The sequence below is a fragment of the Pseudophryne corroboree genome, unplaced genomic scaffold, assembly GCF_028390025.1.
Source record: "Pseudophryne corroboree isolate aPseCor3 unplaced genomic scaffold, aPseCor3.hap2 scaffold_947, whole genome shotgun sequence".
Lineage (NCBI taxonomy): Eukaryota > Metazoa > Chordata > Amphibia > Anura > Myobatrachidae > Pseudophryne > Pseudophryne corroboree.
The window spans coordinates 150,470-175,999 of record NW_026970527.1 but is presented as its reverse complement, the minus strand read 5'-3'; the positions used below and the strand labels follow the sequence as shown (position 1 = coordinate 175,999).

At 39.8% G+C, this 25,530-nt stretch overlaps 7 non-coding genes and 2 pseudogenes across 7 annotated transcripts; 2 read left to right on the top strand and 7 right to left on the bottom strand.

Moving 5' to 3' along the window:
• Nucleotides 1–336: 336 nt before the first annotated feature.
• LOC135048354 (U1 spliceosomal RNA) lies at nt 337–500 on the bottom strand. The gene has a single exon (XR_010240266.1). It is a non-coding gene; the product is annotated as a U1 spliceosomal RNA (small nuclear RNA).
• A 151-nt stretch (nt 501–651) lies between these two features.
• On the bottom strand, nt 652–815 carry LOC135048326 (U1 spliceosomal RNA). Its single transcript, XR_010240241.1, has one exon. It is a non-coding gene; the product is annotated as a U1 spliceosomal RNA (small nuclear RNA).
• Nucleotides 816–1,479: 664 nt separating this feature from the next.
• LOC135048346 (U1 spliceosomal RNA) lies at nt 1,480–1,643 on the bottom strand. Its single transcript, XR_010240259.1, has one exon. It is a non-coding gene; the product is annotated as a U1 spliceosomal RNA (small nuclear RNA).
• Nucleotides 1,644–1,796: 153 nt separating this feature from the next.
• LOC135048319 (U1 spliceosomal RNA) lies at nt 1,797–1,960 on the bottom strand. The gene has a single exon (XR_010240234.1). It is a non-coding gene; the product is annotated as a U1 spliceosomal RNA (small nuclear RNA).
• A 671-nt stretch (nt 1,961–2,631) lies between these two features.
• Nucleotides 2,632–2,794, bottom strand: LOC135048344 (U1 spliceosomal RNA). Its single transcript, XR_010240257.1, has one exon. It is a non-coding gene; the product is annotated as a U1 spliceosomal RNA (small nuclear RNA).
• A 152-nt stretch (nt 2,795–2,946) lies between these two features.
• Nucleotides 2,947–3,110, bottom strand: LOC135048316 (U1 spliceosomal RNA). The gene has a single exon (XR_010240231.1). It is a non-coding gene; the product is annotated as a U1 spliceosomal RNA (small nuclear RNA).
• A 3,761-nt stretch (nt 3,111–6,871) lies between these two features.
• Nucleotides 6,872–7,050, top strand: LOC135048292 (U1 spliceosomal RNA; annotated as a pseudogene).
• A 15,191-nt stretch (nt 7,051–22,241) lies between these two features.
• Nucleotides 22,242–22,404, top strand: LOC135048335 (U1 spliceosomal RNA). The gene has a single exon (XR_010240250.1). It is a non-coding gene; the product is annotated as a U1 spliceosomal RNA (small nuclear RNA).
• Nucleotides 22,405–24,487: 2,083 nt separating this feature from the next.
• LOC135048291 (U1 spliceosomal RNA) lies at nt 24,488–24,666 on the bottom strand (annotated as a pseudogene).
• Between the last annotated feature and the right edge of the window lie 864 nt (nt 24,667–25,530).

Sequence of the window (25,530 nt, the reverse complement as noted above, 5' to 3'; positions counted from 1 at the left end):
TGCTGCATTGTGGTGCTCAGCATACAACAGTACATTACTAATAGTCCAGTGCTGCATCTTGCTGCTCATGTTGGCTATGCCCCAGCCCCTGAAGCATTCAAGCTGATTTCTTGCAGCAGCTGGGCACTGTAACAGCTCCAGAGCTGCTCTGTAAGGCAAGTAAAAGGGTGTTGGCCCTGCAGCACTACCTGTAGTTTGCATTGTGCGTTGGAAGGCACAAAGTAAGCAGACAGGAGAAGTCAGGAGAGTGCACAAGGGCATAGAAGGCAGGGGCTCAAGAAAAGAGAAGTGGAAACAGACAGCAAACTAGGCTGGAGAGAGACCTGAGACAAAGAGATCTGAATTATACGAGTAGCCGACCAGAGGAAACACAAATTATGCAGTCAAGTGTCCCACATTTGGGGAAATCGTAGGAGCAGCACACCCAGAGTGCAATGGGTGAGCCTTGCCCTGGTAGAAGCACCTTCCTGATCATAGTATCTCACTTGGCAGGTAAGTAGGAGTTGGGCTTGAGCTGGGGAGGGTCGCTGCTCGGATACCCCCCTGTCAAGTGAAGGAGATCCAACTGAGGCAGCACAAGGAAACTCTCGAAAAAAAACAAGGCTAGAGGAAGATCTGAGACAAAGAAATCTGACTTTTACCAGAGCTGACCAGAGGAAAGCACAAACACAGTCCCCCACTACCACAAATAATGCAGTCGAGTTTCCCACATTTGGGGAAATCACAGGGGTCAGCATACCCAGAATGCAATGAATGAACCTCACCCTGGGAGAACAATCTTCATGACCATGGTATCTCCTATGCAAAATAAGTATGATTTGGGATAGGGCTGGGGAGGGCCGCTGCTCAGGCACATCTCTGTCAAGTAAAGGAGATTCAACTGAGGCAGCACAAGGGAACTCTCATCTGGGGACAACAACTGCAGGGAGAACACATATTTTCAGATGAACATGGGAGAGCAGAAGGCTGCCTAATGCACCCCAAACAACAAACCAAATGCAACAACTAGTACAAGCATTCCTGGGGGAAGGTCTGCAGAAGACGGATTTGCATACGGTGATGTCATCCAAGCAGTGGGCCAAAGTTGGCTGGAACCCTCATCTGCATATGAAAAGAGAAAAGGGGTATGCAGGGCATGGCGGCCTTTTGCGGCGCTTGGATGACCCTTAGTTCGCATTAAACATCTTCCCCCCCTGTCGGTGTGGGGCTCATGTTGGCTATGCCCCAGCCCCTGAAGCATTCAAGCTGATTTCTTGCAGCAGCTGGGCACTGTAACAGCTCCAGAGCTGCTCTGAAAGGCAAGTAAAAGGGTGTGGGCCCTGCAGCACTACCTGTAGTTTGCATTGTGCGTTGGAAGGCACAAAGTAAGCAGACAGGAGAAGTCAGGAGAGTGCACAAGGGCATAGAAGGCAGCGGCTCAAGAAAAGAGAAGTGGAAACAGACAGCAAACTAGGCTGGAGAGAGACCTGAGACAAAGAGATCTGAATTATACGAGTAGCCGACTAGAGGAAACACAAATTATGCAGTCAAGTGTCCCACATTTGGGGAAATCGTAGGAGCAGCACACCCAGAGTGCAATGGGTGAGCCTTGCCCTGGGAGAAGCACCTTCATGATCATAGTATCTCACCTGGCAGGTAAGTAGGAGTTGGGCTAGAGATGGGGAGGGTCGCTGCTCGGGCACCCCCCTGTCAAGTGAAGGAGATCCAACTGAGGCAGCACAAGGAAACTCTCGAAAAAAAGAACAAGGCTAGAGGAAGATCTGAGACAAAGAAATCTGTCTTTTACCAGAGCTGACCAGAGGAAAGCACAAACACAGTCCCCCACTACCACAATTAATGCAGTCGAGTTTCCCACATTTGGGGAAATCACAGGGGTCAGCATACCCAGAATGCAATGAATGAACCTCACCCTGGGAGAACAATCTTCATGACCATGGAAACTCCTATGCAAAATAAGTATGATTTGGGATAGGGCTGGGGAGGGCCGCTGCTCAGGCACATCTCTGTCAAGTAAAGGAGATTCAACTGAGGCAGCACAAGGGAACTCTCATCTGGGGACAACAACTGCAGGGAGAACACATATTTTCAGATGAACATGGGAGGGCAGAAGGCTGCCTAATACTGAAGCACCCCCAAACAACAAACCAAATGTAACAACTAGTAAAAGCATTCCTGGGAGAAGGTCTGCAGAAGACGGATTTGCATACGGTGATGTCATCCAAGCAGTGGGCCAAAGTTGGCTGGAACCCTCATCTGCATATGAAAAGAGAAAAGGGTTATGCAGGGCATGGCGGCCTTTTGCGGTGCTTGGATGACCCCTAGTTCGCATTAAATACCTCCACCCTCCTTCGGTGTGGGGCTCATGTTGGCTATGCCCCAGCCCCTGAAGCATTCAAGCTGATTTCTTGCAGCAGCTGGGCACTGTAACAGCTCCAGAGCTGCTCTGTACGGCAAGTAAAAGGGTGTGGGCCCTGCAGCACTACCTGTAGTTCGCATTGTGCGTTGGAAGGCACAAAGTAAGCAGACGGGAGAAGTCAGGATAGTGCGCAAGGGCATAGAAGGGAGCGGCTCAAGAAAACAGAAGTGGAAACAGACAGCAAACTAGGCTGGAGAGAGACCTGAGACAAAGAGATCTGAATTATACGAGAGCCGACCAGGGGAAACACAAATTATGCAGTCAAGTTTCCCACATTTGGGGAAATCGCAGGAGCAGCACACCCAGAGTGCAATGGGTGAGCCTTGCCCTGGGAGAAGCACCTTCATGATCATAGTATCTCACCTGGCAGGTATGTAGGAGTTGGGCTAGAGCTGGGGAGGGTCGCTGCTCGGGTACCCCCCTGTCAAGTGAAGGAGATCAAACTGAGGCAGCACATTGGAACTCTCGAAAGAAGAACAAGGCTAGAGGAAGATCTGAGACAAAGAAATCTGACTTTTACCAGAGCTGACAAGAGGAAAACACAAACACAGTGCCCCACTACCACAAATAATGCAGTTGAGTTTCCCACATTTGGGGAAATCACAGGGGTCAGCATACCCAGAATGCAATGAATGAACCTCACCCTGGGAGAACAATCTTTATGACCATGGTATCTCCTATGCAAAATAAGTATGATTTGAGATAGGGCTGGGGAGGGCCGCTGCTCAGGCACATCTCTGTCAAGTAAAGGAGATTCAACTGAGGCAGCACAAGGGAACTCTCATCTGGGGACAACAACTGCCGGGAGAACACATATTTTCAGATGAACATGGGAGGGCAGAAGGCTGCCTAATACTGAAGCACGCCCAAACAACAAACCAAATGCAACAACTAGTACAAGCATTCCTGGGAGAAGGTCTGCAGAAGACGGATTTACATACGGTGATGTCATCCAAGCAGTGGGCCAAAGTTGGCTGGAACCCTCATCTGCATATGTTGAAGATACAATTTGTGAATTGCATTTAACACTATCTCCCTTTCCTGGGGAGAAGATGGTAGGGCCGATTTGAAAAACCGGCGAGGAGGCACCTCTTCGAATTTCAGCTTGTAACCCTGAGAAACAATTTCTATTGCCTAGGGATCCACCTGCGAATGAACCCAGATGTGGCTGAAAACTCGAAGACGTGCCCTCAACTGGGCGGACTCCTTTAGCGGAGCCCCAGCGTCATGCGGTGGATTTTGTAGAGGCCGGGGAGGACTTCTGTTCCTGGGAACTAGCTGTGTTGTGCAGCTTCTTCCCTCTGCCCTTACCTCTGGCAAGAAAGGACGCACCTCGTACTTTCTTGTTTCTCTGTGATCGAAAGGACTGCATTTGATAATGTGGTGCTTTCTTAGGCTGTGAGGGAATATAAGGCAAAAAATTTGATTTACCAGCTGTAGCTGTGGAGACTAGGTCCGAGAGACCTTTCCCAAACAATTCCTCACCCCTGTAAGGTAAAACCTCCATATGCCTTTTTGAGTCGGCATCACCTGTCCATTGCCGGGTCCATAGGACTCGTCTAGCAGAAATCGACATAGCGTTTATTCTAGAACCCAGTAGACTAATGTCACTTTGAGCATCTCTCATATATAGGACAGCATCTTTTATATGCCCTATGGTCAATAACATAGCATCCTTATCTAGGGTCTCAATCTCTGCTGATAAGGTATCTGTCCATGCTGCCACCGCGCTACAACCCCGGCCGACGCAATTGCCGGTCTGAGTAAGGTACCAGAATGTGTGTAAATGGACTTTAGGGTAACCTCCTGCTTGCGGTCAGCAGGGTCCCTGATGGTAGCCGTATCCTGGGATGGCAGCGCTACCTTTTTGGATAAGCGTGTCAATGCTTTATCCACCCTAGGGGAGGATTCCCACCGTATCCTGTCCATTGGCGGGAAAGGATACGCCATAAGAATCCTTTTGGGAATCTGCAGCTTTTTGTCTGGAGATTCCCAAGCTTTTTCACATAATTCGTTCAACTCATGTGAGGGGGGAAAGGTTATCTCAGGTTTCTTTCCCTTATACATGTGTACCCTCGTGTCAGGGACAGGGGACTCTGTGATGTGCAAAACATCTTTTATTGCAATAATCATATATCGAATACATTTAGCCAATTTTGGCTGTAACTTTGCATCATCGTAGTCGACACTGGAGTCAGAATCTGTGTCGGTATCTGTGTCAACTATTTGGGATAGTGGGCGCTTTTGAGACCCCGAAGGTCCCTGCGACATAGGGACAGGCATGGGTTGACTCCCTGACTGTTCCCTAGCTTCAGCTTTGTCTAATCTCTTGTGTAATAAGTTTACATTAGCACTTAAAACATTCCACATATCCATCCAGTCAGGTGTCGGCGTTGTCGATGGAGACACCACATTAATTTGCTCCTGCTCCTCTCTAGGAGAGCCTTCTACCTCAGACATGTCGACACACGTGTACCGACACACCATACACTCAGGGAATCCTCTTATCTGAGGACAGTTCCCCAACAAGGCCCTTTGGAGAGACAGAGAGAGAGAGTATGCCAGCACACACCCCAGCGCTATATGACCCAGGAAAAAAACACAATAATTTTATGTTTACCCAGTAGCGCTGTATTTCCATATATATATGCGCCTAATTATGTGCCCCCCTCTTCTTTAAGACCCTCTTTCTACCGTGGTATAAGCAGGGGAGAGTCCGTGGAGCTTCCCCTCAGCGGTGCTGTGGAGAAAATGGCGCTGGTGAGTGCTGAGGGAGAAGCCCCACCCCCTCAGCGACGGGCTTCTGTCCTGCTCAAATATAGTAAAAAAATGGCGGGGGCTCTTATATATATATACAGTGCCTAGCTGCATATATATTTATTTTGCCAAAGAGAGGTCTATATTGCTGCCCAGGGCGTCCCCCCTGCGCCCTTCACCCTTACACTGACTGCCGTGTGTGAGGTGTATTGGAGCAATGGAGCACAGCTTTACTGCTGTGCGTTACCTCAGTGAAGATCATGAAGTCTTCCGCCGCCTCTGAAGTCTTCTTTTCTTCTCATACTCACCCGGCTTCTATCTTCCGGCTCTGCGAGGGGGACGGCGGCGCGGCTCTGGGACGGACGGCGAGGGTGAGACCTGCGTACCGATCCCTCTGGAGCTAATGCTGTACAGTAGCCTAAGAAGCAGAGCCTATCAACTCACAGAAGTAGGTGTGCATCTCTCCCCTCCGCCCCTCGATGCAGGGAGTCTGTTGCCAGCAGGCTCCCTGAAAATAAAAAAATCTAACAAATATACTTTCTGTCAGGAAACTCAGGAGAGCTCCCTGAAAAGCACCCAGTCTCCTCTGGGCACAGTAGTAAACTGAGGTCTGGAGGAGGGGCATAGAGGGAGGAGCCAGTGCACACCCAGATCTAAAGTCTTTCTTAAAGTGCCCATGTCTCCTGCGGAGCCCGTCTATCCTTACGGAGTCCCCAGCATCCTCTAGGACGTAAGAGAAAAATTATGCTGGCAGAAAAATCCAATTGAGTGATTAAACAGCTCCAGAGCTGCTCTGTAAGGCAAGTAAAAGGGTGTGGGCCCTGCAGCACTACCTGTAGTTTGCATTGTGCATTGGAAGCCTAGTTTGCTGTCTGTTTCCACTTCTTTTTTCTTGAGCCCCTCCCGTCTATACCCTTGTGCACTATCCTGACTTCTCCTCCCGTCTGCTTACTTTGTGCCTTCCAATGCACAATGCAAACTACAGGTAGTGCTGCAGGGCCCACACCCTTTTACTTGCCTTATAGAGCAGCTCTTGAGCTGTTACAGTGCCCAGCTGCTGCAAGAAATCAGCGTGAATGCTTCAGGGGCTGGGGCATGGCCAACATGAGCCCCACACCGAAGGAGGGTGGGGGTGTTTAATGCGAACTAGGGGTCTCGCACAATGCGAACTACAGGTAGTGCTGCAGGGCCCACACCCTTTTACTTGCCTTACAGAGCAGCTCTGGAGCTGTTACAGTGCCCAGCTGCTGCAAGAAATCAGCTTGAATCCTTCAGGGGCTGGGGCATAGCCAACATGAGCCCCACACCGACGGAGGGTGGAGGTGTTTAATGCGAACTAGGGGTCATCCAAGTGCCGCAAAAGGCCGCCATGCCCTGCACGCCCCTTTTCTCTTTTCATATGCAGACGAGGGTTGAAGCCAACTTTGACCCACTGCTTGGATGACATCGCCATATGCAAATCCATCTGCTGCAGGCCTTCCCCCAGGAATGCTTGCACTAGTTGTTGCATTTGGTTTGTTGTTTGGGGGTGCTTCAGTATTAGGCAGCCTTCTGCCCTCCCATGTTCATCTGAAAATATGTGTTCTCCCTGCAGTTGTTGTCCCCAGATGAGAGTTCCCTTGTGCTGCCTCAGTTGAATCTCCTTTACTTGACAGAGATGTGCCTGAGCAGCGGCCCTCCCCAGCCCTATCCCAAATCATACTTATTTTGCATAGGAGATACCATGGTCATGAAGACTGTTCTCCCAGGGTGCGGTTCATTCATTGCATTCTGGGTATGCTCACCCCTGTGATTTCCCCAAATGTGGGAAACTCGACTGCATTATTTAATGCGAACTAGGGGTCATCCAAGCACCGCAAAAGGCCGCCATGCCCTGCATACCCCTTTTCTCTTTTCATAAGCAGACGAGGTTTGAAGCCAACTTTGACCCACTGCTTGGATGACATCACTTGCTGCCTTTCCAATGAAGCAAGTTTAATTTAATAATAGGTGAAAAACCATCCCTACAAAGGTGTTAATCAGATACTTGGCTTTGTGGACACTTTTCAGAGCACAAATTTGTTAGCATAAAAATAAAGCCAGAAAATGAAGAGCTGTTTAATCACTCAATTGGATTTTTCTGCCAGCATATTTCTTTTTCTCTGCAACCCACTGCTAAATTGTGCTTCCTAGCTGTTTTTATAAAATCACTGAATCAAATCTAACTCTGATTACATCAGAGAAGGCCAGGTACCCTACACCATAACAGGGGGTTTGAAATTTTGACTTGTCTACTTAAAGATCACCAAAATCTGATAACAAGGTCAATTAAGTCCCTGGGTGGGATTGAACCACCAACCTTTTGGTTAATAGCCTTACACACTAACTGATTGCGCCACAGCGACACTTTGCAAAAGTACATACTGACAAAGGCTAATAAGCATTCATCTAGAACGATTCCTAGAAACATTTTAAAAAGTCAATAATGTGGAGAGTTTTTGTAAGATGTTTCTTCCATCAACCAATGAAGAAACACATTGGTACTTTCCCATGATGAGTGAGTGCTTCAGGATCTTTTGCACTTACATGTATTGAAACTATCCTCTGCTATATGCATTTTTTTTTGTTAATTAAAGTAATCCAAAACTGGGATTGATATTTTTGCTCTTTTATTTTTACTTAAAGTACAATAACTTTTACCATTTTAATTTGTTTTAATAGTATATTGACAGTATTGTTTTCTTTCAAAAATCCAATTAATTTTCTTTACCCGATTATTAAAATGGTAATTGACAAAAACAAACTACATTGTCACCAGAAGAGCAATACAAAATGTACAAGTGATATATTAAAATCATCTTTCCAGCTTGAATTTCAATGATGCATTGGGGCAACGATTTTGTGAGAAACATCTTCACCCTTAAATAAAGATTTTCTTAATTCCTTACCTGTGTGCTAATTAGATATCACCTTGTTTTCACATTAAACAGACTTCCACATGAGAAAACAGCAAATATGCAGTGGCGTTAATGTTTCCTGGTGTCAACCTGTATTATTTCCGTAGATATTGAAATGAGGATGCATCTTGCTGCCTTTCCAATGAAACAAGTTTAATTTAGTAATAGGTGAAAAACCATCCCTACAAAGATGTTAATCAGATACTTGGCTTTGTGGACACTTTTCAGAGAACAAATTTGTAATCATAAAAATAAAGCCAGAAAATGAAGAGCTGTTTAATCACTCAATTGGATTTTTCTGCCAGCATTTTTCTTTTTCTCTGCAACCCACTGCTAAATTGTGCTTCCTAGCTGTTTTTTTATAAAATCACTTAATCAAATCTAACTCTGATTACATCAGAGAAGGCCAGGTACCCTATACCATAAGAGGGGGTTTGCAATTTTGACTTGTCTACTTAAATATCACCAAAATCTGATCACAAGGTCAATTACGTCCCTGGGTGGGATTGAACCACCAACCTTTTGATAAATAGCTGAACACACTAACCGATTGCGCCACAGAGACACTTTGCAAAAAGCACATACTGACAAAGACTAATAAGCATTCATCTAGAACGTTTCCTAGAAAAACTTTAAAAAGTCAATAATCTGGAGAGTTTTTGTAAGATGTTTCTTCCAGCAACCAATGAAGAAACACATTGGTACTTTCGCATGATGAGTGAGTGCTTCAGGATCTCTTGCACTTACATGTGCAGCAGAGTACTGCAATGGAAGCATGCTGGGCCCATAACCCAGAGGTAGGCAGATTGAAACTATCCTTTGCTATATGATTTTTTTTTTTTGTTCATTAAAGTAATCCAAAACTGGGATTGATATTTTAGCTTTTATTTTTACTTAAAGTACAATAACTTTTACCATTTTAATTTGTTTTAATAGTATATTGACAGTATTGTTTTCTTTCAAAAATCCACTTAATTTTCTTTACCCTATTATTAAAATGGTAATTGACAAAAACAAACTACATTGTCACCATAAGAGCAATACAAAATGTACAAGTGATATATTAAAATCATCTTTCCAGCTTGAATTTCAATGATGCATTGGGGCAACGATTTTGTGAGAAACATCTTCACCCTTAAATAAAGATTTTCTTAATTCCTTACCTGTGTGCTAATTAGATATCACCTTGTTTTCACATTAAACAGACTTCCACATGAGAAAGCAGCAAGGATGCAGTGGCGTTAATGTTTCCTGGTGTCAACCTGTATTATTTCAGTAGATATTGAAATGAGGATGCATCTTGCTGCCTTTCCAATGAAGCAAGTTTAATTTAGTAATAGGTGAAAAACCATCCCTACAAATATGTTAATCAGATACTTGGCTTTGTGGACACTTTTCAGAGAACAAATTAGTTAGCATAAAAATAAAGCCAGAAAATGAAGAGCTGTTTAATCACTCAATTGGATTTTTCTGCCAGCATATTTCTTTTTCTCTGCAACCCACTGCCAAATTGAGCTTCCTAGCTGTTTTTATAAAATCACTGAATCAAATCTAACTCTGATTACATCAGAGAAGGCCAGGTACCCTACACCATAACAGGGGGTTTGAAATTTTGACTTGTCTACTTAAAGATCACCAAAATCTGATAACAAGGTCAATTAAGTCCCTGGGTGGGATTGAACAACCAACCTTTTGGTTAATAGCCTTACACACTAACTGATTGCGCCACAGCTACACTTTGCAAACGTACATACTGACAAAGGCTAATAAGCATTCATCTAGAACGATTCCTAGAAACATTTTAAAAAGTCAATAATGTGGAGAGTTTTTGTAAGATGTTTCTTCCATCAACCAATGAAGAAACACATTGGTACTTTCCCATGATAAGTGAGTGCTTCAGGACCTCTTGCACTTACATGTGCAGCAGAGTACTGTAATGGAAGCATGCTGGGTCCATAACCCAGAGGTAGGCAGATTGAAACTATCCTCTGCTATATGCATTTTTTTTTGTTAATTAAAGTAATCCAAAACTGGGATTGATATTTTTGCTCTTTTATTTTTACTTAAAGTACAATAACTTTTACCATTTTAATTTGTTTTAATAGTATATTGACAGTATTGTTTTCTTTCAAAAATCCACTTAATTTTCTTTACCCGATTATTAAAATGGTAATTGACAAAAACAAACTACATTGTCACCAGAAGAGCAATACAAAATGTACAAGTGATATATTAAAATCATCTTTCCAGCTTGAATTTCAATGATGCATTGGGGCAACGATTTTGTGAGAAACATCTTCACCCTTAAATAAAGATTTTCTTAATTCCTTACCTGTGTGCTAATTAGATATCACCTTGTTTTCACATTAAACAGACTTCCACATGCGAAAGCAGCAAGGATGCAGTGGCGTTAATGTTTCCTGGTGTCAACCTGTATTATTTCAGTAGACATTGAAATGAAGATGCATCTTGCTGCCTTTCCAATGAAGCAAGTTTAATTTAGTAATAGGTGAAAAACCATCCCTACAAAGGTGTTAATCAGAGACTTGGCTTTGTGGACACTTTTCAGAGAACAAATTTGTTAGTATAAAAATAAAGCCAGAAAATGAAGAGCTGTTTAATCACTCAATTGGATTTTTCTGCCAGCATATTTCTTTTTCTCTGCAACCCACTGCTAAATTGTTCTTCCTAGCTGTTTTTATAAAATCACTGAATCAAATCTAACTCTGATTACATTAGAGAAGGCCAGGTACCCTACACCATAACAGGGGGTTTGAAATTTTGACTTGTCTACTTAAAGATCACCAAAATCTGATAACAAGGTCAATTAAGTCCCTTGGTGGGATTGAACCACCAACCTTTTGGTTAATAGCCTTACACACTAACTGATTGCGCCACAGCGACACTTTTCAAAAGAACGTACTGACAAAGGCTAATAAGCATTCATCTAGAACGATTCCTAGAAACATTTTAAAAAGTCAATAATGTGGAGAGTTTTTGTAAGATGTTTCTTCCATCAACCAATGAAGAAACACATTGGTACTTTCCCATGATGAGTGAGTGCTTCAGGATCTCTTGCACTTACATGTGCAGCAGAGTACTGTAATGGAAGCATGCTGGGTCCATAACCCAGAGGTAGGCAGATTGAAACTATCCTCTGCTATATGCATTTTTTTTGTTAATTAAAGTAATCCAAAACTGGGATTGATATTTTTGCTCTTTTATTTTTACTTAAAGTACAATAACTTTTACCATTTTAATTTGTTTTAATAGTATATTGACAGTATTGTTTTCTTTCAAAAATCCTATTAATTTTCTTTACCCGATTATTAAAATGGTAATTGACAAAAACAAACTACATTGTCACCAGAAGAGCAATACAAAATGTACAAGTGATATATTAAAATCATCTTTCCAGCTTGAATTTCAATGATGCATTGGGGCAACGATTTTGTGAGAAACATCTTCACCCTTAAATAAAGATGTTCTTAATTCCTTACCTGTGTGCTAATTAGATATCACCTTGTTTTCACATTAAACAGACTTCCACATGAGAAAACAGCAAAGATGCAGTGGCGTTAATGTTTCATGGTGTCAACCTGTATTATTTCCGTAGATATTGAAATGAGGATGCATCTTGCTGCCTTTCCAATGAAGCAAGTTTAATTTAGTAATAGGTGAAAAACCATCCCTACAAAGATGTTAATCAGATACTTGGCTTTGTGGACACTTTTCAGAGAACAAATTTGTTATCATAAAAATAAAGCCAGAAAATGAAGAGCTGTTTAATCACTCAATTGGATTTTTCTGCCAGCATTTTTCTTTTTCTCTGCAACCCACTGCTAAATTGTGCTTCCTAGCTGTTTTTTTATAAAATCACTTAATCAAATCTAACTCTGATTACATCAGAGAAGGCCAGGTACCCTACACCATAAGAGGGGGTTTGCAATTTTGACTTGTCTACTTAAATATTACCAAAATCTGATCACAAGGTCAATTACGTCCCTGGATGGGATTGAACCACCAACCTGTTGATTAATAGCTGAACACACTAACCGATTGCGCCACAGAGACACTTTGCGAAAAGTCCATACTGACAAAGACTAATAAGCATTCATCTAGAACGTTTCCTAGAAAAACTTTAAAAAGTCAATAATCTGGAGAGTTTTTGTAAGATGTTTCTTCCAGCAACCAATGAAGAAACACATTGGTACTTTCGCATGATGAGTGAGTGCTTCAGGATCTCTTGCACTTACATGTGCAGCAGAGTACTGCAATGGAAGCATGCTGGGCCCATAACCCAGAGGTAGGCAGATTGAAACTATCCTTTGCTATATGCATTTTTTTTTTGTTCATTAAAGTAATCCAAAACTGGGATTGATATTTTAGCTTTTATTTTTACTTAAAGTACAATAACTTTTACCATTTTAATTTGTTTTAATAGTATATTGACAGTATTGTTTTCTTTCAAAAATCCAATTAATTTTCTTAACCCGATTATTAAAATGGTAATTGACAAAAACAAACTACATTGTCACCAGAAGAGCAATACAAAATGTACAAGGGATATATTAAAATCATCTTTCCAGCTTGAATTTCAATGATGCATTGGGGCAACGATTTTGTGAGAAACATCTTCACCCTTAAATAAAGATTTTCTTAATTCCTTACCTGTGTGCTAATTAGATATCACCTTGTTTTCACATTAAACAGACTTCCACATGAGAAAGCAGCAAGGATGCAGTGGCGTTAATGTTTCCTGGTGTCAACCTGTATTATTTCAGTAGATATTGAAATGAGGATGCATCTTGCTGCCTTTCCAATGAAGCAAGTTTAATTTAGTAATAGGTGAAAAACCATCCCTACAAATATGTTAATCAGATACTTGGCTTTGTGGACACTTTTCAGAGAACAAATTCGTTAGCATAAAAATAAAGCCAGAAAATGAAGAGCTGTTTAATCACTCAATTGGATTTTTCTGCCAGCATATTTCTTTTTCTCTGCAACCCACTGCTAAATTGTGCTTCCTAGCTGTTTTTTTTATAAAATCACTTATTCAAATCTAACTCTGATTACATCAGAGTAGGCCAGGTACCCTACACCATAAGAAGGGGGTTTGAAATTTTGACTTGTCTACTTAAAGATCACCAAAATCTGATAACAAGGTCAATTACATCCCTGTGTGGGATTGAACCACCAACCCTTTGATTAATAACCAAACACACTAACAGATTGCGCCACAGAGACACTTTACAAACGTACATACTGACAAAGGCTAATAAGCATTCATCTAGAACGTTTCCTAGAAAAACTTTAAAAAGTCAATAATCTGGAGAGTTTTTGTAAGATGTTTCTTCCATCAACCAACGAAGAAACACATTGGTACTTTCCCATGATGAGTGAGTGCTTCAGGAGCTCTTGCACTTACATGTGCAGCAGAGTACTGCAATGGAAAAATGCTGGGCCCATAACCCAGAGGTAGGCAGATTGAAACTATCCTCTGCTATATGCATTTTTTTTTGTTAATTAAAGTAATCCAAAACTGGGATTGATATTTTTGCTCTTTTATTTTTACTTAAAGTACAATAACTTTTACCATTTTAATTTGTTTTAATAGTATATTGACAGTATTGTTTTCTTTCAAAAATCCACTTAATTTTCTTTACCCTATTATTAAAATGGTAATTGACAAAAACAAACTACATTGTCACCAGAAGAGCAATACAAAATGTACAAGTGATATATTAAAATCATCTTTCCAGCTTGAATTTCAATGATGCATTGGGGCAACGATTTTGTGAGAAACACCTTCACCCTTAAATAAAGATTTTCTTAATTCCTTACCTGTGTGCTAATTAGATATCACCTTGTTTTCACATTAAACAGACTTTCACATGCGAAAACAGCAAATATGCAGTGGCGTTAATGTTTCCTGGTGTCAACCTGTATTATTTCCGTAGATATTGAAATGAGGATGCATCTTGCTGCCTTTCCAATGAAGCAAGTTTAATTTAGTAATAGGTGAAAAACCATCCCTACAAAGATGTTAATCAGATACTTGGCTTTGTGGACACTTTTCAGAGAACAAATTTGTAATCATAAAAATAAAGCCAGAAAATGAAGAGCTGTTTAATCACTCAATTGGATTTTTCTGCCAGCATTTTTCTTTTTCTCTGCAACCCACTGCTAAATTGTGCTTCCTAGCTGTTTTTTTATAAAATCACTTAATCAAATCTAACTCTGATTACATCAGAGAAGGCCAGGTACCCTATACCATAAGAGGGGGTTTGCAATTTTGACTTGTCTACTTAAATATCACCAAAATCTGATCACAAGGTCAATTACGTCCCTGGGTGGGATTGAACCACCAACCTTTTGATAAATAGCTGAACACACTAACCGATTGCGCCACAGAGACACTTTGCAAAAAGCACATACTGACAAAGACTAATAAGCATTCATCTAGAACGTTTCCTAGAAAAACTTTAAAAAGTCAATAATCTGGAGAGTTTTTGTAAGATGTTTCTTCCAGCAACCAATGAAGAAACACATTGGTACTTTCGCATGATGAGTGAGTGCTTCAGGATCTCTTGCACTTACATGTGCAGCAGAGTACTGCAATGAAAGCATGCTGGGCCCATAACCCAGAGGTAGGCAGATTGAAACTATCCTTTGCTATATGAATTTTTTTTTTGTTCATTAAAGTAATCCAAAACTGGGATTGATATTTTAGCTTTTATTTTTACTTAAAGTACAATAACTTTTACCATTTTAATTTGTTTTAATAGTATATTGACAGTATTGTTTTCTTTCAAAAATCCACTTAATTTTCTTTACCCTATTATTAAAATGGTAATTGACAAAAACAAACTACATTGTCACCATAAGAGCAATACAAAATGTACAAGTGATATATTAAAATCATCTTTCCAGCTTGAATTTCAATGATGCATTGGGGCAACGATTTTGTGAGAAACATCTTCACCCTTAAATAAAGATTTTCTTAATTCCTTACCTGTGTGCTAATTAGATATCACCTTGTTTTCACATTAAACAGACTTCCACATGAGAAAGCAGCAAGGATGCAGTGGCGTTAATGTTTCCTGGTGTCAACCTGTATTATTTCAGTAGATATTGAAATGAGGATGCATCTTGCTGCCTTTCCAATGAAGCAAGTTTAATTTAGTAATAGGTGAAAAACCATCCCTACAAATATGTTAATCAGATACTTGGCTTTGTGGACACTTTTCAGAGAACAAATTAGTTAGCATAAAAATAAAGCCAGAAAATGAAGAGCTGTTTAATCACTCAATTGGATTTTTCTGCCAGCATATTTCTTTTTCTCTGCAACCCACTGCCAAATTGTGCTTCCTAGCTGTTTTTATAAAATCACTGAATCAAATCTAACTCTGATTACATCAGAGAAGGCCAGGTACCCTACACCATAACAGGGGGTTTGAAATTTTGACTTGTCTACTTAAAGATCACCAAAATCTGATAACAAGGTCAATTAAGTCCCTGGGTGGGATTGAATAACCAACCTTTTGGTTAATAGCCTTACACACTAACTGATTGCGCCACAGCTACACTTTGCAAAAGTACATACTGACAAAGGCTAATAAGCATTCATCTAGAACGATTCCTAGAAACATTTTAAAAAGTCAATAATGTGGAGAGTTTTTGTAAGATGTTTCTTCCATCAACCAATGAAGAAACACATTGGTACTTTCCCATGATAAGTGAGTGCTTCAGGACCTCTTGCACTTACATGTGCAGCAGAGTACTGTAATGGAAGCATGCTGGGTCCATAACCCAGAGGTAGGCAGATTGAAACTATCCTCTGCTATATGCATTTTTTTTTGTTAATTAAAGTAATCCAAAACTGGGATTGATATTTTTGCTCTTTTATTTTTACTTAAAGTACAATAACTTTTACCATTTTAATTTGTTTTAATAGTATATTGACAGTATTGTTTTCTTTCAAAAATCCACTTAATTTTCTTTACCCGATTATTAAAATGGTAATTGACAAAAACAAACTACATTGTCACCAGAAGAGCAATACAAAATGTACAAGTGATATATTAAAATCATCTTTCCAGCTTGAATTTCAATGATGCATTGGGGCAACGATTTTGTGAGAAACATCTTCACCCTTAAATAAAGATTTTCTTAATTCCTTACCTGTGTGCTAATTAGATATCACCTTGTTTTCATATTAAACAGACTTCCACATGCGAAAGCAGCAAGGATGCAGTGGCGTTAATGTTTCCTGGTGTCAACCTGTATTATTTCAGTAGACATTGAAATGAAGATGCATCTTGCTGCCTTTCCAATGAAGCAAGTTTAATTTAGTAATAGGTGAAAAACCATCCCTACAAAGGTGTTAATCAGAGACTTGGCTTTGTGGACACTTTTCAGAGAACAAATTTGTTAGTATAAAAATAAAGCCAGAAAATGAAGAGCTGTTTAATCACTCAATTGGATTTTTCTGCCAGCATATTTCTTTTTCTCTGCAACCCACTGCTAAATTGTTCTTCCTAGCTGTTTTTATAAAATCACTGAATCAAATCTAACTCTGATTACATCAGAGAAGGCCAGGTACCCTACACCATAATAGGGGGTTTGAAATTTTGACTTGTCTACTTAAAGATCACCAAAATCTGATAACAAGGTCAATTAAGTCCCTTGGTGGGATTGAATCACCAACCTTTTGGTTAATAGCCTTACACACTAACTGATTGCGCCACAGCGACACTTTGCAAAAGAACATACTGACAAAGGCTAATAAGCATTCATCTAGAACGATTCCTAGAAACATTTTAAAAAGTCAATAATGTGGAGAGTTTTTGTAAGATGTTTCTTCCATCAACCAATGAAGAAACACATTGGTACTTTCCCATGATGAGTGAGTGCTTCAGGATCTCTTGCACTTACATGTGCAGCAGAGTACTGTAATGGAAGCATGCTGGGTCCATAACCCAGAGGTAGGCAGATTGAAACTATCCTCTGCTATATGCATTTTTTTTGTTAATTAAAGTAATCCAAAACTGGGATTGATATTTTTGCTCTTTTATTTTTACTTAAAGTACAATAACTTTTACCATTTTAATTTGTTTTAATAGTATATTGACAGTATTGTTTTCTTTCAAAAATCCTATTAATTTTCTTTACCCGATTATTAAAATGGTAATTGACAAAAACAAACTACATTGTCACCAGAAGAGCAATACAAAATGTACAAGTGATATATTAAAATCATCTTTCCAGCTTGAATTTCAATGATGCATTGGGGCAACGATTTTGTGAGAAACATCTTCACCCTTAAATAAAGATGTTCTTAATTCCTTACCTGTGTGCTAATTAGATATCACCTTGTTTTCACATTAAACAGACTTCCACATGAGAAAACAGCAAAGATGCAGTGGCGTTAATGTTTCCTGGTGTCAACCTGTATTATTTCCGTAGATATTGAAATGAGGATGCATCTTGCTGCCTTTCCAATGAAGCAAGTTTAATTTAGTAATAGGTGAAAAACCATCCCTACAAAGATGTTAATCAGATACTTGGCTTTGTGGACACTTTTCAGAGAACAAATTTGTTATCATAAAAATAAAGCCAGAAAATGAAGAGCTGTTTAATCACTCAATTGGATTTTTCTGCCAGCATTTTTCTTTTTCTCTGCAACCCACTGCTAAATTGTGCTTCCTAGCTGTTTTTTTATAAAATCACTTAATGAAATCTAACTCTGATTACATCAGAGAAGGCCAGGTACCCTACACCATAAGAGGGGGTTTGCAATTTTGACTTGTCTACTTAAATATTACCAAAATCTGATCACAAGGTCAATTACGTCCCTGGATGGGATTGAACCACCAACCTTTTGATTAATAGCTGAACACACTAACCGATTGCGCCACAGAGACACTTTGCGAAAAGTACATACTGACAAAGACTAATAAGCATTCATCTAGAACGTTTCCTAGAAAAACTTTAAAAAGTCAATAATCTGGAGAGTTTTTGTAAGATGTTTCTTCCAGCAACCAATGAAGAAACACATTGGTACTTTCGCATGATGAGTGAGTGCTTCAGGATCTCTTGCACTTACATGTGCAGCAGAGTACTGCAATGGAAGCATGCTGGGCCCATAACCCAGAGGTAGGCAGATTGAAACTATCCTTTGCTATATGCATTTTTTTTTTGTTCATTAAAGTAATCCAAAACTGGGATTGATATTTTAGCTTTTATTTTTACTTAAAGTACAATAACTTTTACCATTTTAATTTGTTTTAATAGTATATTGACAGTATTGTTTTCTTTCAAAAATCCAATTAATTTTCTTTACCCGATTATTAAAATGGTAATTGACAAAAACAAACTACATTGTCACCAGAAGAGCAATACAAAATGTACAAGTGATATATTAAAATCATCTTTCCAGCTTGAATTTCAATGATGCATTGGGGCAACGATTTTGTGAGAAACATCTTCACCCTTAAATAAAGATTTTCTTAATTCCTTACCTGTGTGCTAATTAGATATCACCTTGTTTTCACATTAAACAGACTTCCACATGAGAAAGCAGCAATGATGCAGTGGCGTTAATGTTTCCTGGTGTCAACCTGTATTATTTCAGTAGATATTGAAATGAGGATGCATCTTGCTGCCTTTCCAATGAAGCAAGTTTAATTTAGTAATAGGTGAAAAACCATCCCTACAAATATGTTAATCAGATACTTGGCTTTGTGGACACTTTTCAGAGAACAAATTCGTTAGCATAAAAATAAAGCCAGAAAATGAAGAGCTGTTTAATCACTCAATTGGATTTTTCTGCCAGCATATTTCTTTTTCTCTGCAACCCACTGCTAAATTGTGCTTCCTAGCTGTTTTTTTTATAAAATCACTTATTCAAATCTAACTCTGATTACATCAGAGTAGGCCAGGTACCCTACACCATAAGAAGGGGGTTTGAAATTTTGACTTGTCTACTTAAAGATCACCAAAATCTGATAACAAGGTCAATTACATCCCTGGGTGGGATTGAACCACCAACCCTTTGATTAATAACCAAACACACTAACAGATTGCGCCACAGAGACACTTTACAAACGTACATACTGACAAAGGCTAATAAGCATTCATCTAGAACGTTTCCTAGAAAAACTTTAAAAAGTCAATAATCTGGAGAGTTTTTGTAAGATGTTTCTTCCATCAACCAACGAAGAAACACATTGGTACTTTCCCATGATGAGTGAGTGCTTCAGGATCTCTTGCACTTACATGTGCAGCAGAGTACTGCAATGGAAAAATGCTGGGCCCATAACCCAGAGGTAGGCAGATTGAAACTATCCTCTGCTATATGCATTTTTTTTTGTTAATTAAAGTAATCCAAAACTGGGATTGATATTTTTGCTCTTTTATTTTTACTTAAAGTACAATAACTTTTACCATTTTAATTTGTTTTAATAGTATATTGACAGTATTGTTTTCTTTCAAAAATCCACTTAATTTTCTTTACCCTATTATTAAAATGGTAATTGACAAAAACAAACGACATTGTCACCAGAAGAGCAATACAAAATGTACAAGTGATATATTAAAATCATCTTTCCAGCTTGAATTTCAATGATGCATTGGGGCAACGATTTTGTGAGAAACACCTTCACCCTTAAATAAAGATTTTCTTAATTCCTTACCTGTGTGCTAATTAGATATCACCTTGTTTTCACATTAAACAGACTTCCACATGCGAAAGCAGCAAGGATGCAGTGGCGTTAATGTTTCCTGGTGTCAACCTGTATTATTTCAGTAGACATTGAAATGAGGATGCATCTTGCTGCCTTTCCAATGAAGCAAGTTTAATTTAGTAATAGGTGAAAAACCATCCCTACAAAGGTGTTAATCAGAGACTTGGCTTTGTGGACACTTTTCAGAGAACAAATTTGTTAGCATAAAAATAAAGCCAGAAAATGAAGAGCTGTTTAATCACTCAATTGGATTTTTTTGCCAGCATATTTCTTTTTCTCTGCAACCCACTGCTAAATTGTGCTTCCTAGCTGTTTTTATAAAATCACTGAATCAAATCTAACTCTGATTACATCAGAGAAGGCCAGGTACCCTACACCATAACAGGGGGTTTGAAATTTTGACTTGTCTACTTAAAGATCACCAAAATCTGATAACAAGGTCAATTACGTCCCTGGGTGGGATTGAACCACCAACCTTTTGGTTAATAACCATACACACTAACTGATTGCGCCACAGCGACACTTTGCAAAAGTACATACTGACAAAGGCTAATAAGCATATATCTAGAACGTTTCCTTGAAACATTTTAAAAAGTCAATAATGTGGAGAGTTTTTGTAAGATGTTTCTTCCATCAACCAATGAAGAAACACATTGGTACTTTCCCATGATAAGTGAGTGCTTCAGGACCTCTTGCACTTACATGTGCAGCAGAGTACTGTAATGGAAGCATGCTGGGTCCATAACCCAGAGGTAGGCAGATTGAAACTATCCTTTGCTATATGCATTTTTTTTTGTTAATTAAAGTAATCCAAAACTGGGATTGATATTTTTGCTCTTTTATTTTTACTTAAAGTACAATAACTTTTACCATTTTAATTTGTTTTAATAGTATATTGACAGTATTGTTTTCTTTCAAAAATCCAATTAATTTTCTTTACCCTATTATTAAAATGGTAATTGACAAAAACAAACTACATTGTCACCAGAAGAGCAATACAAAATGTACAAGTGATATATTAAAATCATCGTTCCAGCTTGAATTTCAATGATGCATTGGGGCAACGATTTTGTGAGAAACATCTTCACCCTTAAATAAAGATTTTCTTAATTCCTTACCTGTGTGCTAATTAGATATCACCTTGTTTTCACATTAAACAGACTTCCACATGAGAAAGCAGCAAGGATGCAGTGGCGTTAATGTTTCCTGGTGTCAACCTGTATTATTTCTGTAGATATTGAAATGAGGATGCATCTTGCTGCCTTTCCAATGAAGCAAGTTTAATTTAGTAATAGGTGAAAAACCATCCCTACAAAGGTGTTAATCAGAGACTTGGCTTTGTGGACACTTTTCAGAGAACAAATTTGTTAGCATAAAAATAAAGCCAGAAAATGAAGAGCTGTTTAATCACTCAATTGGATTTTTTTGCCAGCATATTTCTTTTTCTCTGCAACCCACTGCTAAATTGTGCTTCCTAGCTGTTTTTATAAAATCACTGAATCAAATCTAACTCTGATTACATCAGAGAAGGCCAGGTACCCTACACCATAAGAGGGGGTTTGAAATTTTGACTTGTCTACATAAAGATCACCAAAATCTGATAACAAGGTCAATTACGTCCCTGGGTGGGATTGAACCACCAACCTTTTGGTTAATAGCCTTACACACTAACTGATTGCGCCACAGCGACACTTTGCAAAAGCATATACTGAAAAAGGCTAATAAGCATTCATCTAGAACGTTTCCTAGAAACATTTTAAAAAGTCAATAATGTGGAGAGTTTTTGTAAGATGTTTCTTCCATCAACCAATGAAGAAACACATTGGTACTTTCCCATGATGAGTGAGTGCTTCAGGATCTCTTGCACATACATGTGCAGCAGAGTACTGTAATGGAAGCATGCTGGGTCCATAACCCAGAGGTAGGCAGATTGAAACTATCCTCTGCTATATGCATTTTTTTTGTTAATTAAAGTAATCCAAAACTGGGATTGACATTTTTGCTCTTTTATTTTTACTTAAAGTACAATAACTTTTACCATTTTAATTTGTTTTAATAGTATATTGACAGTATTGTTTTCTTTCAAAAATTCACTTAATTTTCTTTTCTGTGTGCTAATTAGATATCACCTTGTTTTCACATTAAATAGACTACCACATGAGAAAGCAGCAAGGATGCAGTGGCGTTAATGTTTCCTGGTGGTAGTGGGGGACTGTGTTTGTGCTTTCCTCTGGTCAGCTCTGGTAAAAGTCAGATTTCTTTGTCTCAGATCTTCCTCTAGCCTTGTTCTTCTTTCGAGAGTTCCCTTGTGCTGCCTCAGTTGGATCTCCTTCACTTGACAGGGGCGTACCCGAGCAGCGACCCTCCCCAGCACTAGCCCAACTCCTACTTACCTGCCAGGTGAGATACTATGATCATGAAGGTGCTTCTCCCAGGGCAAGGCTCACCCATTGCACTCTGGGTGTGCTGCTCCTGCGATTTCCCCAAATGTGGGAAACTTGACTGCATAATTTGTGTTTCCCCTGGTCGGCTCTCGTATAATTCAGATCTCTTTGTCTCAGGTCTCTCTCCAGCCTAGTTTGCTGTCTGTTTCCACTTCTCTTTTCTTAAACCGCTCCCTTCTATGCCCTTGCGCACCTTAATTAAATCTAACTCTGATTACGTCAGAGAAGGCCAGGTACCCTACACCATAAGAGGGGGTTTGAAATTTTGACTTGTCTACTTAAAGATCACCAAAATCTGATCACAAGGTCAATTACATCACTGGGTGGGAACCTTTTGGTTAATAGCCCATGTAAGTGCAAGAGATCCTGAAGCACTCACTCATCATGGGAAAGTACCAATGTGTTTCTTACAAAAATTTTCCAGATTATTGACTTTTTAAAGTTTTTCTAGGAAACGTTCTAGATGAATGCTTATTAGCCTTTGTCAGTATGTACTTTCGCAAAGTGTCGCTATGGCGCAATCAGTTAGTGTGTATGGCTATTAACCTAAAGGTTGGTGATTCAATCCCACCCAGGGACGTAATTGACCTTGTTATCAGATTTTGGTGATCTTTAAGTAGACAAGTCAAAATTTCAAACCCCCTCTTATGGTGTAGGGTACCCGGCCTTCTCTGATGTAATCAGAGTTAGATTTGATTAAGTGATTTTATAAAAAACAGCTAGGAAGCACAATTTAGCAGTGGGTTGCAGAGAAAAAAAATTATGCTGGCAGAAAAGTCCAATTGAGTGATTAAACAGCTCTTCATTTTCTGATTTTATGTTTATGCTAACAAATTTGCTCTCTGAAAAGTGTCCACAAAGCCAAGTCTCTGATTAACACCTTTAGTAGGAATGGTTTTTCACCTATTACTGAATTAAACTTGCTTCATTGGAAAGGCAGCAAGATGCATCCTCATTTCAATGTCTACTGAAATAATACAGGTTGACACCAGGAAACATAAACGTCACTGCATCCTTGCTGCTTCCTCAAGGGGAAGTCTGTTTAATGTGAAAACAAGGTGATATCTAATCAGCACACAGGTAAGGAATTAAGAAAATCTTTCTTTATGGGTGAAGATGTTTCTCACAAAATTGTTGCACCAAGGCATCATTGAAATTAAAGCTGGAAAGATGATTTTAATATATCACTTGTATATTTTGTACTGCTCTTCTGGTGACAATGTAGTTTGTTTTTGTCAATTACCATTTTAATAATAGGGTAAAGAAAATTAAGTGGATTTTTGAAAGAAAACAATACTGTCAATATACTATTAAAACAAATTAAAATGGTAAAAGTTATTGTACTTTAAGTAAAAATAAAAGAGCAAAAATATCAATCCCAGTTTTGGATTACTTTAATTAACAAAAAACAATGCATATAGCAGAGGATAGTTTCAATCTGCCTACCTCTGGGTTATGGACCCAGCATGCTTCCATTACAGTACTCTGCTGCACATGTAAGTGCAAGAGATCCTGAAGCACTCACTCATCATGGGAAAGTACCAATGTGTTTCTTCATTGGTTGATGGAAGAAACATCTTACAAAAACTCTCCAGATTATTGACTTTTTAAAGTTTTTCTAGGAAACGTTCTAGATGAATGCTTATTAGCCTTTGTCAGTATGTACTTTCGCAAAGTGTCTCTGAGGCACAAACAGTTAGCGTGTTCAGTTGTTAACCAAAAGGTTGGTGGTTCAATCCCACCTAGGGACGTAATTGACCTTGTTATCAGATTTTGGTGATCTTTAAGTAGACAAGTAAAAATTTCAAACCACCTCTTATGGTGTAGGGAACCTGGCCTTCTCTGATGTAATCAGAGTTAGATTTGATTAAGTGATTTTATAAAAAAAACAGCCACAAAGCACAATTTAGCAGTGGGTTGCAGAGAAAAAGAAATATGCTGGCAGAAAAATCCAATTGAGTGATTAAACAGCTCTTCATTTTCTGGCTTTATTTTTATGCTAACAAATTTGTGCTCTGAAAAGTGTCCACAAAGCCAAGTATCTGATTATCACCTTTGTAGGGATGGTTTTTCACCTATTATTAAATTAAACTTGCTTCATTGGAAAGGCAGCAAGTGATGTCATCCAAGCAGTGGGTCAAGGTTGGCTTCAAACCTCGTCTGCTTATGAAAAGAGAAAAGGGGTATGCAGGGCATGGCGGCCTTTTGCGGTGCTTGGATGACCCCTAGTTCGCATTAAATAATGCAGTCGAGTTTCCCACATTTGGGGAAATCACAGGGGTGAGCATACCCAGAATGCAATGAATGAACCGCACCCTGGGAGAACAGTCTTCATGACCATGGTATCTCCTATGCAAAATAAGTATGATTTGGGATAGGGCTGGGGAGGGCCGCTGCTCAGGCACATCTCTGTCAAGTAAAGGAGATTCAACTGAGGCAGCACAAGGGAACTCTCATCTGGGGACAACAACTGCAGGGAGAACACATATTTTCAGATGAACATGGGAGGGCAGAAGGCTGCCTAATACTGAAGCACCCCCAAACAACAAACCAAATGCAACAACTAGTGCAAGCATTCCTGGGGGAAGGCCTGCAGCAGATGGATTTGCATATGGCGATGTCATCCAAGCAGTGGGTCAAAGTTGGCTTCAACCCTCGTCTGCATATGAAAAGAGAAAAGGGGCGTGTAGGGCATGGCGGCCTTTTGCGGCACTTGGATGACCCCTAGTTCGCATTAAACACCTCCACCCTCCGTCGGTGTGGGGCTCATGTTGGCTATGCCCCAGCCCCTGAAGGATTCAAGCTGATTTCTTGCAGCAGCTGGGCACTGTAACAGCTCCAGAGCTGCTCTGTAATGCAAGTAAAAGGGTGTGGGCCCTGCAGCACTACCTGTAGTTCGCATTGTGCGAGACCCCTAGTTCGCATTAAACACCCCCACCCTCCTTCGGTGTGGGGCTCATGTTGGCCATGCCCCAGCCCCTGAAGCATTCACGCTGATTTCTTGCAGCAGCTGGGCACTGTAACAGCTCAAGAGCTGCTCTGTAAGGCAAGTAAAAGGGTGTGGGCCCTGCAGCACTACCTGTAGTTTGCATTGTGCATTGGAAGGCACAAAGTAAGCAGACGGGAGGAGAAGTCAGGATAGTGCACAAGGGTATAGACGGGAGGGGCTCAAGAAAAAAGAAGTGGAAACAGACAGCAAACTAGGCTTCCAATGCACAATGCAAACTACA